This window comes from Neopelma chrysocephalum, unplaced genomic scaffold (assembly GCF_003984885.1).
Source record: "Neopelma chrysocephalum unplaced genomic scaffold, ASM398488v2 Primary Assembly neopelma1_98, whole genome shotgun sequence".
Classification (NCBI taxonomy): Eukaryota; Metazoa; Chordata; class Aves; order Passeriformes; family Pipridae; genus Neopelma; species Neopelma chrysocephalum.
This window is the reverse complement of record NW_020897761.1, coordinates 3776357-3791246: the sequence shown is the minus strand read 5'-3', so window position 1 is coordinate 3791246 and position 14890 is coordinate 3776357. Positions and strand designations below refer to the sequence as shown.

At 49.0% G+C, this 14890-nt stretch overlaps 1 long non-coding RNA gene across 1 annotated transcript in view; it reads right to left on the bottom strand.

Moving 5' to 3' along the window:
* The window catches only part of LOC113973068, a 75590-nt gene extending 65849 nt beyond the window's left edge, over window positions 1-9741 (bottom strand). Inside the window, exon 1 of the long non-coding RNA XR_003536111.1 lies at window positions 9678-9741. This is a non-coding gene — a long non-coding RNA (uncharacterized LOC113973068). The remainder of the gene's footprint in view (window positions 1-9677) is intronic.
* Window positions 9742-14890: the final 5149 nt, after the last annotated feature.

Genomic DNA, 14890 nt, shown 5'->3' with positions numbered 1-14890 from the left:
TGCACAGTCTTCCTGTGCTTTGTGGCTCAGGGGCTCACACTCCAGCTCAGCCTGAACCCTCCAAACTCCCCATGGGGCACCCACGAAATACCAGATGTTCCATGCACAGAGGCTGCTTGCCCCTCCTCAGAGCAGCCTCCCTTATCTCTGCGGCAGGGCTGAGCTTCCCAGGCAGGCTGAGGCAGTGCTCCAGCCTGGGCTGGTGGAGCAGGAACAAGGGACAAAGCAAGGTGGTACAGGGTAGAAAGGGTCTACGAGGATGCAGGATGGTCTCAGGGGAGCATAGCAGAGGGGATGTGATTTGGGAAACGAAGGACTGCTCCTACCCCAGCCCAGGCTGCAGCGAGACCAGCCTGCCCTAGGACTCCTTCAGAAAGCACCCAGCAGGATCCTTCCTCAGGTGCAGAATCTCACCCCAGGGACAGCTGAGCTCTCTGCAGCAGGTTTCGAGGCCACTCCGCTCTTTCACAGAGCTTCCCTGCCCTCTAGTGGGTTTAGAGGATCTGTGCAAGAGGACTAAAACAGGGAGAGCCTCCTCTACCTCCCAGCAGCTGCGGGTGGGCAGCCGCCCTCTGGTGCTGGCAGCACCTTATCTTGCAGAGGCAAAGCAAAGCAAGCTGTTTTGGCAGGGAAACGCATCTCTCTTCAACACCTGAAGATCTGAGGAGCAGAGGCACACATTGCTCTGCCAGTGGTGAGGGAAGAGAGATTGGGCTCCTTCTTACCACCTAGATCTCTCTTTCCAAAGATATCTGCCAGCCCTTGCTCAAAGCAGTCACTGTGCTCAGAGGCACAGCTGCTGGGATGGTGTGTGGAGAACCATTTGAACCCGGAGCTTTGAAGAGTTTGTGTTTCCCCCTGTGGCCCAGTATACTTGAAAGGTCCTCAATATACACCTTAATGCCCATCTCATCGGGAAATTGCAAGCTGAGAAAGCACCTTCTCCCCAGTGAAAGCACAATTGCACCAAGCCCTCACACAGCAGAGACAGAACTGTACCATTGCAGGCAAAGAGTAAAAGCCTCTCCTTTGCCATTAAACAAAACAAAGTTTCTTGGCAAGGGACAGATTTCATTGGGGTTGCAGGGGCTCCTTGCTGGGAGCTCTGACCACAATGGCACAGCAGGTCCCACCAGGGTGCTGCAAGGTGGCAGCATTAGCCTGGCCTCAGACTCCTTCAAAACACTTCCTGGTCATGCACCATCCCACTTTGCTGCAGGACCTGCCTCTGATCCCCTCCTTCACTGCCACCCTCCTGTGCTCTTCACACAAAACTGAAATTTATGAACCTGTGCTCCATCTCCCCTTTTGATAAGCCAACAAACCCATCACCCACAGCTGGGACTGTTGCTTGTCACACCCTGGTTTATACAGACATCTAGTGGTCTGTGCTCAAGCTCCACCAGGGCCACCACAGAGCAGCACCAGCACCACCATCTAGTTGTACTGTCAGAGTAAAACCAAGGCGTTCCCATGTTGGGCTTTCACACACACAGAACATATCGGTGTGCCCCAAAGAGCTAGCAATTAAATAAGGTCATTTAGGGAGCCCATGCCCCAAATCAAATGCTTCCAGATGAATCCAGTGCTCTGGCCATTTTTGAGGTCAGTCCTTATGGCAAAAGAGAGCACACAGTCTATGTGATGCATATCTGATAAAACATCTCTGCATCTCTCCATGCAAGAAAGATAACAGGTGTCAGTGTCATGATAACCTGCATCTTGCCAACGCAAAATAAAAAGCACTGAGGACTGACAGGAAACACAGCGTTCCACCAGTAATGGGAGAGTTCAACAAGCACAGCCCCTCCCGAGGGTGGCAGGACTGAAGCCATCACCTACTGATCCTGTGCAGGGACCTCACCTCTGCTCTTCCCTGTGTCCTGTAGGGATTTTCTCCAAGGACTCCATAGGCCTTCAACCTGACTGCTTTAAAGGGTTTGTATTTCCTTCTGTGGCCCAAAGGTACTTGAAAGGTCCCCAATACACATCTTAATACCCATCTCACAGGGAAACTGCTAGCTGAGAAAGCTGTGACCTGCAGGGCATCCTCCAGGTGCCAACACGCTCAACCCTGTCCCACAGCCCCACAGCTGTGACTTTCAGCAGTCACACTCTGGTGGGATGAAGATGCAGCACTGAATTCCCATGAGGCTAGGTGGCTTTGAACAGACTGAATACTGAGAGATCTTCTTTAAAAGTAATATACACACCACCCTGACAGATGCTTTGGAGTAACCAAACAGGCAGTTTCAGACTTGTGTTTTTCCCCCACTTTGAAAGGGGGATAGCCTGTGTCCACCCCCATCATTCCAGCTGATAGCAAACCCAGCCTTTCATCAGTCAGTTGGAGGAGGAGAAGGGGGAGGCAGGGACATGGGAGTGACAGAGGGTTCACACCTGTTCAGACAGTTTACAGTCAAACACCCACGGATCACCATCTAGGTATGATGAAGAAACAAGAGAAATCCTGAATGTCCACTGTTTTGCCAAGCAAAGCAAAAATCTCACATGGAAAAAGCAAGACTCAATGCTGGGACTGCCCTGGCAGTAGCATGTGCACACTAGACTGCACCCACAAACTGCCTTGGTTTTCTGAAGTTCTTATTTAGAACAAACATAATTCCAAAATAGAGTGAGAGACAGCCTTCCCACTGCTCCTGCAGCACTGTTTCTCCCACCCCGACGTGGATGTCTCCATCAGGCTTTCCCCTAAGGCATCCTCGCCTTGTTCTGCACGGCAACATCGTGACTGTGCTGCGCACAGCTGCCGCAGGGGAAAGGGATGGGGCACAGAACACAGCGAGGCAGCCTCAAAGGGCAGCCCAGCTCAAAGCAGGAAAGAGAAAAGCCAACCCGGGAGGAATCCCCGCCTGCTCCGTGCAAAGGTGACCCAGCCCCGGGCTGCAGCGGAGGAGCTCGGTTCTCTGATCTCCAGAGCACATTTGAATTTGAGGAGGTGGGGATGCCCCTGGAGCTGCTGCGAGCAGCTTTTTGGAGGCGTGGGACCACCTGTGAAGCTGAGGAGGAGCCGCCGCTATCAGCTACAGCGAGATGATCGTTTGGTTTCCTGGAGGGGTGACAGTGTGAGTCACTCACCAGTGGGAGGGTGGTTTCATGTGCTCATTGGAGCAGCCGAAACGTGAAACATGTGGGTAGGGTAAAAACAATCCAGATGCAAGTGATTCTGGGGGAGGCAGAATCACCAGGAGGATAGCATTTTTCCTACTTATTTGGGTATCTATAACACTGATCACACAGCACACAGAACTGCTTGCACTTCTCCCCTCCCCTGTGCCAGGGCTGATAAACGCAATGCCACGTCCCAGAGTTCAGGGTCCTCTGAGTCTGCTCCAATGCCACACTGCCCAACCATCAGCATTTCTGCTCAGCCTCCGCATATTTCCCTTTCTCTCTGCCTCCCACTCAGGGAGCCCCTTCCATATGTTCCTCCAGACACTTCATCTGATACCAGGCTTTCCCTTGCCACAGCCTCCAGCCAGGGCAGGATGAAGGCAGCAGCATTTTCACCGAGAGCAACACTCACAGAATTACAAATCAACACAGTAAAAAAAAAAAAATCAGAAAAATGGGGTAAAACCTCAGAGGAGAAAGTATCACAAGAATCTTATTGTCCTAACAGCAGAATTACAGCTAGAACGAAGATCTTAAATCGTCTGCAACATCATCCCCAAAGGTATAAAAAAAACCAACTCCACTTACCAGCCAGCATAGTAAAGTAAGCCACTAATGTGGTTTTCAAACAAGGATTTAAATGAAGATTCTTCCGTTAGCTGGGAAACAAGAAACATCTTGTTCAAAACCTGCTGACAAACATGCATCCCCTGGCAAAAGACCACATTAGTAAGCCTAGGAGTTGCAATACTTTCACCCAAGCAGGGAGTTTTAGAGCAAGACAAGAGGGCTTTAAAAAGAGAAATGGTACTTCTCCCATTATTTAAAGTCAGCTCACTTCATACATGGAAAAGTAAGAGCTCTAATACAAAATATGCTGGTTGCCACATCTCAGCAAGGCTGAGAACTTGAGGTATTACAGGATGGAAACAGCACTGCAAGGAATGAACCTCTTTCACTCAAAACCTTTCAAAAACCTTCCCAGGGACTTATGGAAAGAGGACTCCCACCTTCCAGCCTCACTCAACAACCCTGGACAAGCACGTTTAACACTTCCACTAGATATAGCAGGAGGACCTCACACTGGGCACAGCCATGAGAAAGTTGGCAGGAAGGTGCTCAGCCTTTGACAAAGAAATCAAAGGCAATACACAACAGTTGAAAATGAAAACAAAATGAAAAATAAGTAATGGAGAAGGCTTTGCATTTCAATTCCCCAACACAGCTAATCAATATACACACACAAGGTCTTTTTGCCCTTTTCCAGCCCCACTGCAGAGAGGAGAAGGCTAGAAGCACACTCAGCTGAGGCACAACAAGGCAAGGACAAGACATAAAACAAGTTAAAAGATCCACTTGTGCAGGGGCTACTGACATCTGGAGCAGCAGTGGACACCCATTCCTTCCAAATGCTGCTGCTCCATTTCCCGTGCAGGCTACCCAAGCACAGAGAAGTCCTGGGTTGCTGCTAGACCCTGAGTCAGCACTGGTCTTCAGCTCTACCCACTCAGCCCTCCTGCCTCCTCTCATCTCACTCCTCCAGGGCACAAAACCAGCATGGTGGTGGTGGAAAAAGGGTTATTTTCTTTCATGTCTAATGGAAATGCCTACCTGGTACCTTATCTCACCAGATCAGCTTTCAGAGGGGAAGCACTTCTACTACGCTGCTTCTGATGAAACAGCGCTGAGGGAGATTGAGACAAACTGCGTAGAAATGTCCCCCAACACCTCTCTAAGACTCAAACCACAGCAGGCACAGCATCCAACCCCACCCTGGAGCAGGAGCCCCTCCACACCGCACAGCTGCAGAGTCCCTCTTCCCCCTTACCTCACATTGCAGAATCCACAGCCAGCTCCATCCAGCACCTGCAGTTGCTCCGCTCCAGTCCAGAGTATCCCCTTCTGCTCCAGGGGGTTCATGGCAGAAAAGCTGGGAACACTCCAGTTGAAGTGCCTGCGTTGGGGCACAGCCCCGCACGTACCTGTTTAGTCAGTTCGGCCCTTAAATGTCAGGCAGCTGCCTGAGGGAGAGCCAGTGCTCAGAGGTGCAGAGAGGGAGCACAGATCATCAGGTAAAATCGTCAAGAGTGATTTCTTAGGTGGCTTCCTTTCCTGTAAACACTGTTTGATCCCTGTGTGACTGCTGGTTAGTACAGTCTCACTCGCTCTCATGCGAGACTTAAAGTTCACATTTTGCTTTACAACCACAGAAGAATATCTTTGTGACTGCAGTCCTGAAGGTCTTGCTGTCCAAAGGCCTGCAAATAGGGTGATATGGAGCTGCACAGTAGCCAAGTCACAGGGGCACAGCTTTCACCATTTTTGCAGCCTGGCAGCACAGGCAAGACTTGAGATTTTAAGAGCCAAGGTGCACCAATCCCTCTGCAGACCAGGTATCAGTGACACAGAAGGGAAACAGAACATTTCTTTTAGAATAGGATTTTGCTGCCTTCACAATTTGTCCAGCCTCTGTATCACCAGCTGTCCCAAAGAACCACCAGAGACGTCATTCCAAGCAATTACACTGAAAATGTGGTAACCACACAGCACACCACCAGCTCCTGGGTCAGACAAAAGGTTCCCACAGCCTTTGTCCACCCTCTAGCACTATCCAGAAACAGATGTTTGGTGAATTATTAAGAATCCAAGCCTCCTTTTGATGCACTTTCTCAGTAACCAGAGATGAATTAGCACAAAGCCAGACCAGTTTCAAACACACACAGCAAAATCCAAGTCCATAAAACGCTCTAGGCCCAAACAGGAACATTAAGCTGCAGAATTTAAAGCACAAAGGCAGAAAAGCAAAAAGCCTTACCTGCCAGCCAGCACAGCACAACTGAACCAACCCCTGCTTCCTTTACCCTGCTTTAAGTAATTTGCCCAATTAGGACAATTAACATTTGCTGTGCCTTGCTCTCCACACAGGTGTGGAAGATGCCACAAACCAGAAACTCTCAGGCTAACTAATCACCAGGTGTATCAGTTTTCACCCAGATTAGCTTGTTTTTCACCACTGAGTCTCGGGCCTTTCTCTATTAAGTGTAAAACCTTTCTATATTTTTCCCCAAGAATGGTAGTTTTTGACACTTCAACACTAAGCTGCGTTCTCACTACAAGGCAAATACTGCAAAAGTTGACTAAGGAGTAGGAGAGATGAAAGACACCCACTTCTGCCTTTGGTCTCTGCTCCTCTGTCTATTCCAGCTCAAAGACTTTCCTGCTACCTGCCATGGGTGAGCCACAAGGAGGTGCCCAGAACAATCCTAGAGGCTTCTCCAGGGTCACTCCATCCCAGAAAGTGGTTTTGTATCATACAAATTCAAATTTCCTGAATGCTTTACCTCCTCCCCCCAGCAGCATAGGGACAAAGGGAATGGGTGTTGTGCTCAATTCATCAAACATTGTCTCTGCTGCTTCTTCCTCCTCAGGAGCTGGACTCCTCACATGCTTCCCCTGCTCCAGCATGAGGTCCCTCCCATGGGAGACAGTCCTCCACAAGTTTCTCTAACATGAGTCCTTCCCATAGGCTGCAGTTCTTCACAAACTACTCCATCACTGGTCCCTTCCCCAGGGTGTAGTCCTTCAGGAACAGACTGCTCCCACAGGGTCACAAATCCTGCCAGCAAACCAGTTCCAGCAGGAGCTCCTCTCTCCACTGGTCTGTGAGATGAAGTGTATCAAATTGAAAGTTTTATGTTGGCTCATCAGCAAAGTGCTCAGTTTTTATGTGAAAAACTCCACTCTCCTGCCAGGAGCTTGCTCCAGTGAAGGTAACTCCTACTGGGTCACAGCCTTCTTTGGGCTTCCACCTGCCCCAGCACAGAGTCCTCCATGAGCTGCAGGTGGGTATCTGCTCCCTCCTGGACCTCCACAAGCTGCAGGGGAACAGCCTGAGTCACCATGGTCTGCACTCTGCTCCAGCACCTGGAGCACCTCCTCCCCTCCCTTCTTCACCAAGTTTGGTGCCTGCAGAGCTGTGTTTCTCACATAAACCTCACTCCTGTCTTCTGCTGCTGCCAGGGTGCAGGTTTTTCCCCTTCTGAAATGCATTGTCCCAGAGGCACTACAGTGTCACTGCTGGGCTCAGCTTTGGCCAGCGGTGGGTCCATCTGGGAGCCAGCTGGCATCGGCTATATCGGAGATAAGGGGAGCTTCTGGCATCTTCTCACAGCAACTACCCCTGTAGCCTCCCCGCTACCAAAACCTTACTATGTGAACCCAATACACTCTTCTCACTTCTTTCCACTTTCCCCAGCAAGTCCTGCTTACCCAAATAATTTAGTCTTTTCCAAGCCTAAGACAATTTTGTTACAAATGTCTGACTTTGTTCAAGACCTTTTGCATGCTGAGCCACGAAGACAGTAGTGTACCATCTCTTGGTAAGGATGTCTCGGTTAAACAGGTTACCAATGGCAGAGGAAGAACAATGGAAGGCTGCAAACTATATCCAGATATGAAAGGATTTCTCTTCTGTACACTCAGGCCCTTTGCTTTCACATAAAAACCAAGCATTTTGCTGATGAGCCAACCTAAAACTTTCAATTTGAAACACTTCATCTCACAGTCAGCCCACAATGGTCCCAAGAGAACCATGTGACAAATCTTCAAAAGAACTGGGAAAGCTCCAGTCCCAAAGAGATTCAATAACACCTTATTTGTCTAAAGCTCTTCAGGGATACAGCTGGAAGTAACATTACTGTGCCTAGTTGGTGAATAGTCTCATTAACACAATACTGGCAATAGCCACCTCTAACATTTTTTAACTTATTAGGATCTTAATCTACTTTGGAGTCTCCTGGGGATTTTACTTTTAAGATTACTCTGAATTCAGCTCCCCACTTAACATTCTAAAGCAATCCAGGTATGATTTTGCCACAAACCACTTTGATATGGTTATACCTGATACCTGCATCCAGAAGTCACATATCAACAAGTCTGCAGATCTGCATGTGTAAAGCAGGGTGTTCATTTCAATTGTACCCTTTAAACTTCCCTGCCATAGCCTTCAAGACCTCCAAATATTTCATCACAGTTCATAAGCTGTCCTGACTTAAGCCCATTCCCTGCAGAGCTGTTTCCTGACAGTGCTCATCCAGCCATGGCTGGGAGGCGCAGGATGCACAGCAAAGCAGACTGTCTCTCAGGCTACAGACGTGACATCCCTGCTCCCCCTCACCAAAGCCCTTTGAAGCTCCTAAGACCCTATCAGGAAATTAAGGTGGAACAGCAGTGGCTCAAGACCACCTCCAGAAGCACACAAACCCCCCAGCTGTCCTGTCCCTGTTCTCGGTAACCTCCACTTCCTGCCCAAGGTGGCTTGATTTCCTGTAGCTCTCTCCACAAAATAAAGAAGAAACATTTTCTGTTTGTATCTGATGTTCTAATAAGCCCCGAGCTGTTTGTCACAGTTGCTGCTGATCTGCTCCCTTCCAGGTGGCAGAGAGGCGTCACGGGGGTCAGCCCACCCTGAGCACCTACGGGTGGAACAAGCCTGTCACCTCAAAGGTGTCTGGAATGGGGGGGAGCTGTTCATCTCCTCCTGCACATCCTCTCCTCCTCCCTGGATGCTGGAGGAGGGTTTCCCTGCGTGAGAATATCACCCTGAGTGCAGCAACAGTGCACAGAGAAAGGACAATTCTGGCTTGGGGCTGGGCTGGGACCTGGTGTCGAGTCATAGGATAAGAAGGTGGGAAAGGCTCTCTGGAGGATTCCTGTCCAGTCTGCTGTGCCAGGCAGGGCTGACAAGTAGAGCTGGGTACTGGCATATGTCAGCCCACACTGTAGTTCCCAGTCACTGAGGTCCTGGCCCATGAGGAGCCAGAACCTCTTCCTAAGACTGTCTTCCTGAGCTCAGGGCTCTCCAAGGGAGGTTGCAAGCTTTGGAGAGAACATGCCATCTTGCAAAGGCCTCATCCTGTAGCCACAAGCCATGACCTCTCTGTCCCAGCCACGGGGACATTAATCCCATTTCTGGGATTAAGATTAACCCATGGCAAGCCTGCCAGCCAGCCAGGCACTAGTACTGTCCCTCTTCAGGCTCCCAGGCACTCACAAACCACCCAAGGCTGAACCCAGCAACTTCAGGGAAGAAGGAAGGTCTTGTCACAGTTTAGATCAGCAGCGCTTGCTGCCCTCGCCACCACCAAGCATCAAGGAAAGTCTGAGCATCACCTCCCCCACGGCTGGGAGGGCAGCACAGGCGGTCAACACGGCCCTGCAGGAGACATGGGACCTCTCCAGAGCAGGGGATACATTGGCCTGCAGCACCATGGAGAGAACCCAGTCCATGGGTGCCAGACAGCACTGCTGGATACCCTCAGCACCATCCCAAGCATTCACCTGGTCACAGGGAATAGGCACTGCTGCGGGATCGAGTGGGCACCTTTCTCAGCAGTGGGATGGAAGGAGCTTTCAAAAGGTCCTCAGCTCAGCACAGGCCATGGTGGTGCCAGAGCTCTTGGGACAGGGAAGGCTCCACCACCCTTCGTGGAAGGACAGACCCGGTCTACCCCCAAGCCCTCACCACCACGGCTGTGACTCACCCGTCCCAGTGGAAGAGTCATCTGCAGAATGCAAGTGTTTATGATTCACTTGTGGGGCTCGCTGTCTCCAGGCTGTTTTGGAACACTGCTGTCTCACAGTGCTGCACTGCCCGGGCAGGTGGGGGTGCTGATGTCACAAACCACAAGTTCTCCTGGCAGCACCGTGTGGCAGAGCCAAGGAACACAGGCAGGACACCAGCTTGTCTGAGTGTTAGTGGTGCATGTGCCAGGGAGCTGAACCCTGGAGCTGCCCTACCTACAGCCAGGACCTGTCGTGCAGCTTTCCTTGTGCCACCAAAGTACACGTCAGTGGACCTGTGGCTTCACTGAGCATGGAGACCATCCAAATCCTAGTCCTCTCCAAAGTCCCTGGCTCCAGCCCCTTGTTTCAGCTTCCTCTTTTTCTGCAGGGTTAATGTGTGTGGCCACACCTTTGCTCTGCTTCCCTTCAGTTGAAAATGTACTCACACCATCACAAACTGCACACTGGGAGTCAGTTCAGACCAATGTCCCCAAAATACCAGGTTCTGAGACAAAGGACACCATATCTGTGAATCTAATGTCCTTATGAAGTGAAAGGATGCACTCTTTGCTCATCCAAGCAGAGTTTGAAGGGCTCTAATATAGCTCCACCCTTCTGTCAGCCCTTATTCTCATCCCTACCCAGCTCCAGTCTCAAGCAAGGCATTCAGGGCATTTCCCACTCCCCAGCACTTACTGTGGCACCTCTGTGTCCTAACCTCCCTCCCAAACACATTTCCTGGCTGCTCACCAAGTCACTTCTCTGCCAGGTCCAGAAATCTTGCAGACATTGCCAGACTTCGTGGGGAGGGCAGGGAATGAGTCCTAGGGGGATCTTGGTGTGAGCCAAGGGCAGCCTTGAGGGTGACAGAGACTTCTCTGTGGCAGCAAGAATGTGTCGGTAGCTGGAAGCAAGGTCAGGCTGCAAGGACCAAGCACTGCAGAGAAACCTGTTTTACCTCTCTTTTATTCTCCCTCCTTGCTCTGAGTTGTCTCACTAAAAAGAGGCATTTCTTAGTTTCTATTCAGGCTTTCCAGCCACTAGCCAGTCAATTTAATTTTTAACAGACTTCAGACCACCATCCTTTCCCCAACACACACGCAAGGACTGGGGCCAGTGTATCTCCAGCAGCTCAGGTAGCTCCAGCCAGACCCACAAAACAAACAGATGTTCCCCATGGGAGTCCTCCAGCCCTTCAGGTTTTAAGCTTGATATTAGGGAACTAGCTAACATTGGAAATAAAAGCATTATATCAACTACAATACAATTACATTCGGTTTCCCTACAAATGTAAACACAACACGTTTCAAGGGTGCTGCCTAAAGTGCTGGCAGCTTTACCTGCTCCCTGGCTGGTTGGAGGTTGTATTACGTGTAGGCTTGCTCTATTTAAGGGGTAAAAATAGCTGCCTACAGACACAGATAGTACTTATTAATTATTAATGACCTCCACTTCCCACACATCTCTAACACACAGCCATTTCTAACGCCTCAGTCACGAGTCATTCGCTGTCCCTGCACAGCTAGAGGAGCTGGAAATGAAGGCATAAAGGGAAAAAAACAGGGTGGAGGTGTGTGAAAGATGTTGCTTTGTCTTTGTTTCTCACCATCCAAATCTCTTTCAACTGGCAATAAATTAGTTTCCTCAAACTGAGTCTGTTTTGGTGGTGAGGGTAACTGGTAATTCATCTAGCTGTATTTGTTCAACCATGAGCCTTTCCAACTTATTTTCTCCCCTCTGTGCTGCTGAGGAGGGGGAGTGAGAGTGGCTGGGTGGCCACTGGGGAGCTGGTTGGGGTCAGCCCACCACAGGTACCCAGTATTATTTAAATTTCAAGCACTGAAATGTGCGTATCCATCCAGCAAGTATCACTTCTACAGCATATTCCAGGTGAGAGCCTGAGTACATCACACATGGCTCAGCCCTGCTTGCCCCAGAGAGGCACGTAAGCCACTGGCCCTGTTCAGCACACAGGGGTGCTGAGAGGGGAAAAAAACATTTCTGTCTGCATGTCTGGCAAGAATATGTTTACAGCCCTGGCAGGGACTTTGGAGACCATGCAGTAGCACGGAAAAGGAGGAATTCCTGACAGACTTACTACCCAGCTGACCCAGCAGCTCCGTGCAAGGCTGAGGGTTTCCTGGGAGGCAGCATGGAGCTTCTCTGCCTACCTGCTGCCTTTTACGTCAACAAGAGAGCACAGAGGTACTTCAGGTTCGCATTTTTGTGTTCAATGTGCTCTTCAAGACCACAGGAAATAGCACAACACTTTTAAAAAGTAGGTCTGGGTGGGAGTGGGGGGGTATAGCTTTTTTTTCCTCTTTTCCTTTTTTTTTTTTTCCACGGAGGAAATCGGAAGAAAAGAATGAGATGATTAAAAAGCAGTTAAAGAAAGAGTGAATTTCCAAACCAATTGCGTGATGCATTCTGTTAATAGGTGATTCAGTGGTTCTGCAAGAGGGTTTTCACACCCTAAATGCAAAAGCAAAGCGTTCAACAGTGGTAACAGACTTATAGAGGGTACAAACCACTAGAAAACAGTTGCGAGAAAAAAAAAGAGAGCAATTTGGTCACCAAAAAAGGTCAAAATTCCAAAGAAGGCTATACAAAGAAACAACACTTGCTAAGTAAAGTTCCTAGAGAGTCAATCGTTTAAGACAATGAACATGAATTTCTTTTCTCTAAACCATCTCCTTCTTTCATATAACATTTTTTTCTCTCTCCAGAGGGCTCTGTGTGCTGATTGGACCTGGCTGTGGGCTGGTGGAGAGGAGAGGCTCATCACTGTCACCATTTCCATACCCGCTTTCGATGCTGGTCATAACCCCACCACGAGCACTGTGTGAAATCAGCAGGTTTTCCTTTGGTGTCCTATAAGGTTGGGTGCTAGGCAGGGTTTACAGGCAATGAGCTGAGACACAGAGAAATGAAAGCGCTGCTTAACCAAATGCCAATTTTAGATTTTTTTTTCGAAGAATTCAGTGGGGCTTGTCTGGCTGCTGGTATGCTCTGCATTCAGCTCCAACACTCCCAAACAGCAATCTGGAGCGTGGCAGCCTAGAAGTTGTCTGCTACCATATTCCCATGTTCTTTTACTTCATCCCCTCAGTGTACCCGCCAGTCTCCTTCAAGCAATAGGGCTGGACTTTTGCTTACTTTGCATAAAGACAAACAATGGCAGTGGGGAGAACAATTTTGGCTGAAGTGCTGGTGAGCACTTTCAGGGTAGGGTCCCACAGGAGAGAGTAGTCAGTACTTGGAGGCAGAAGTTCCCCGTACCCAGTGCCACCTACAGCCACTGCAAAGAGCCTGGTGCCAGCAGGGAGCTGTGCAGTTGGTGCTCTGCTCCTTTCCAGGGGTCCTGTGCACAGCACTGGTACTTCTCTTGCAGCACTGCAATCCTACCAGCTCTGAAACGTTTAATCTGAGGCTTGGAGGGCTTTAGGTACAGTGACTATGAGGATGGACAGACTGGCAGATGGATTACACCATGTCTTGCCACTAAACATCCCCCTGTGCAGAATAAAATGCATATGGTGACAAACACTTCAAGGCAGGGAGACAGTACCTAAGGATGGTTCAAACTGAATTAAGAAACTACCATCCCCTTCTATCCATCAACAGCCTTACCTGAGTCACATCCCTCAGCCCAGCAAGCAGGATTTCCACGGATTGTGAGGAGTTTTGAGCAAAATGTTTTCTGATCTTCCATGGTTTGGATTTCTCTTTCCGGACTTTATTGAAAGCTGAATCTTGGATACCTGTTCTCCATGCAGAAACCTTATTAGTAGACACAAATGTTCCTCTCTGATGCCTTTTTGTTTGAAATCTTTTGCCTCTGTGTTGGCATAAACCTCACTTTAGTGAGGAGAAACATCAGGAGAAATGCATATCCCCAGCACGGGGCCCAGAAGGGCACACAGTCCAGTTTTGATAGTTATTCAGATGGTTCAAAAGGCCAGCTACTCCCCTGCCAGTGCAGCTTTCCAAGCTGAAGGTCCCAGGGAATTGGCTGACCAGCTGTCTTTCACTCCCCAAAAATGACCTGACAAAGGGGGACTGAAGGAGTCACTTAACAACAGAAGAAAAATGGACAGGAGACTTTTTCAATTATTGTTGAAGGAAACTGGTTATGAAGTGTGGGGGAAAGAGAGAGAGATGTGAAATCTCTATGACGGTTTGTAAGGGGGGAGAAAAGTTGATTCTCCATAGAGAGAGCTGAGTAATACAGAGTGTGCTGAGGAATGGGGAAGCAACTGAGTTGCACATTGGGTTTTGTTATTCCACCTAGAGCTTTTAGTCTCTTTGCTATCCAGAGGAACGAGCAGCTGATTTTCAAAAAAAGTGAGTCTTTAGAACAGAAAGCCTGCGTGCCTGCTCACGTCTTGGCAGGGGTAACCAGCCAGACCAGTGCCCACCAGTATGATCCTAGAGCAGCACTGCTGGTCTCACCACAGGCAGGGGCTGGGGAGCTCAACGTCTTCACAGCTCTGCCTGGCAGGAGACACCACTGCCATCACTGCCAGCCAACTCCTGCATCCCAGAATAAAGTCCCACATCTCCTGTAACAGGTTATGTGCAAGGAATGGAACATTTGACTCTCTGCATCACACCAAGAGATGAATCAGCAACAAGTTGTCAAGCTTTTCTTCTTCTTTTTTTTTTTTAATAATTAAAATCAACAAGAAATTCCCATGCAACTTGCCTCACCTTACAGAAAAATTTCTTCTCTCTTTACTCATCTCATGCTCTCTTTTGCGTTGAACTTCACGTAGTCATGCCTAAAATTACACTTTTGTAATCATGAAGTAATATAGCCATGCCAGACCACTAGGAGAATAATAACAATATCTAAGTCTACATCTCTTCCTTTTTCTCCTCTCTCTAACCACTAGACAATGCTCCTTCACAACCTGGTAAAAATTTGCTGGAGTCTGTACAGCTCCTTGGGCTGGAAGATGTGACCCCACAAGATATTGTAACAGAAACTTAGAGAGCCCAAGTCTGGCTTTAGGTAAATGAAGGAGGTAAAAAAAAAAAGGAAAACAATAATCAACCTGCAAAAACCCACTAGAATTTGTCAGATCAAACAGAAGGTTACTGCCTGAACTCACAGGATTTGAGTGTCTTCAGATATATCAATTCTTCCATTCTTACTCATATTCTTCTGCCTGGGAGGGCTACAGGAACA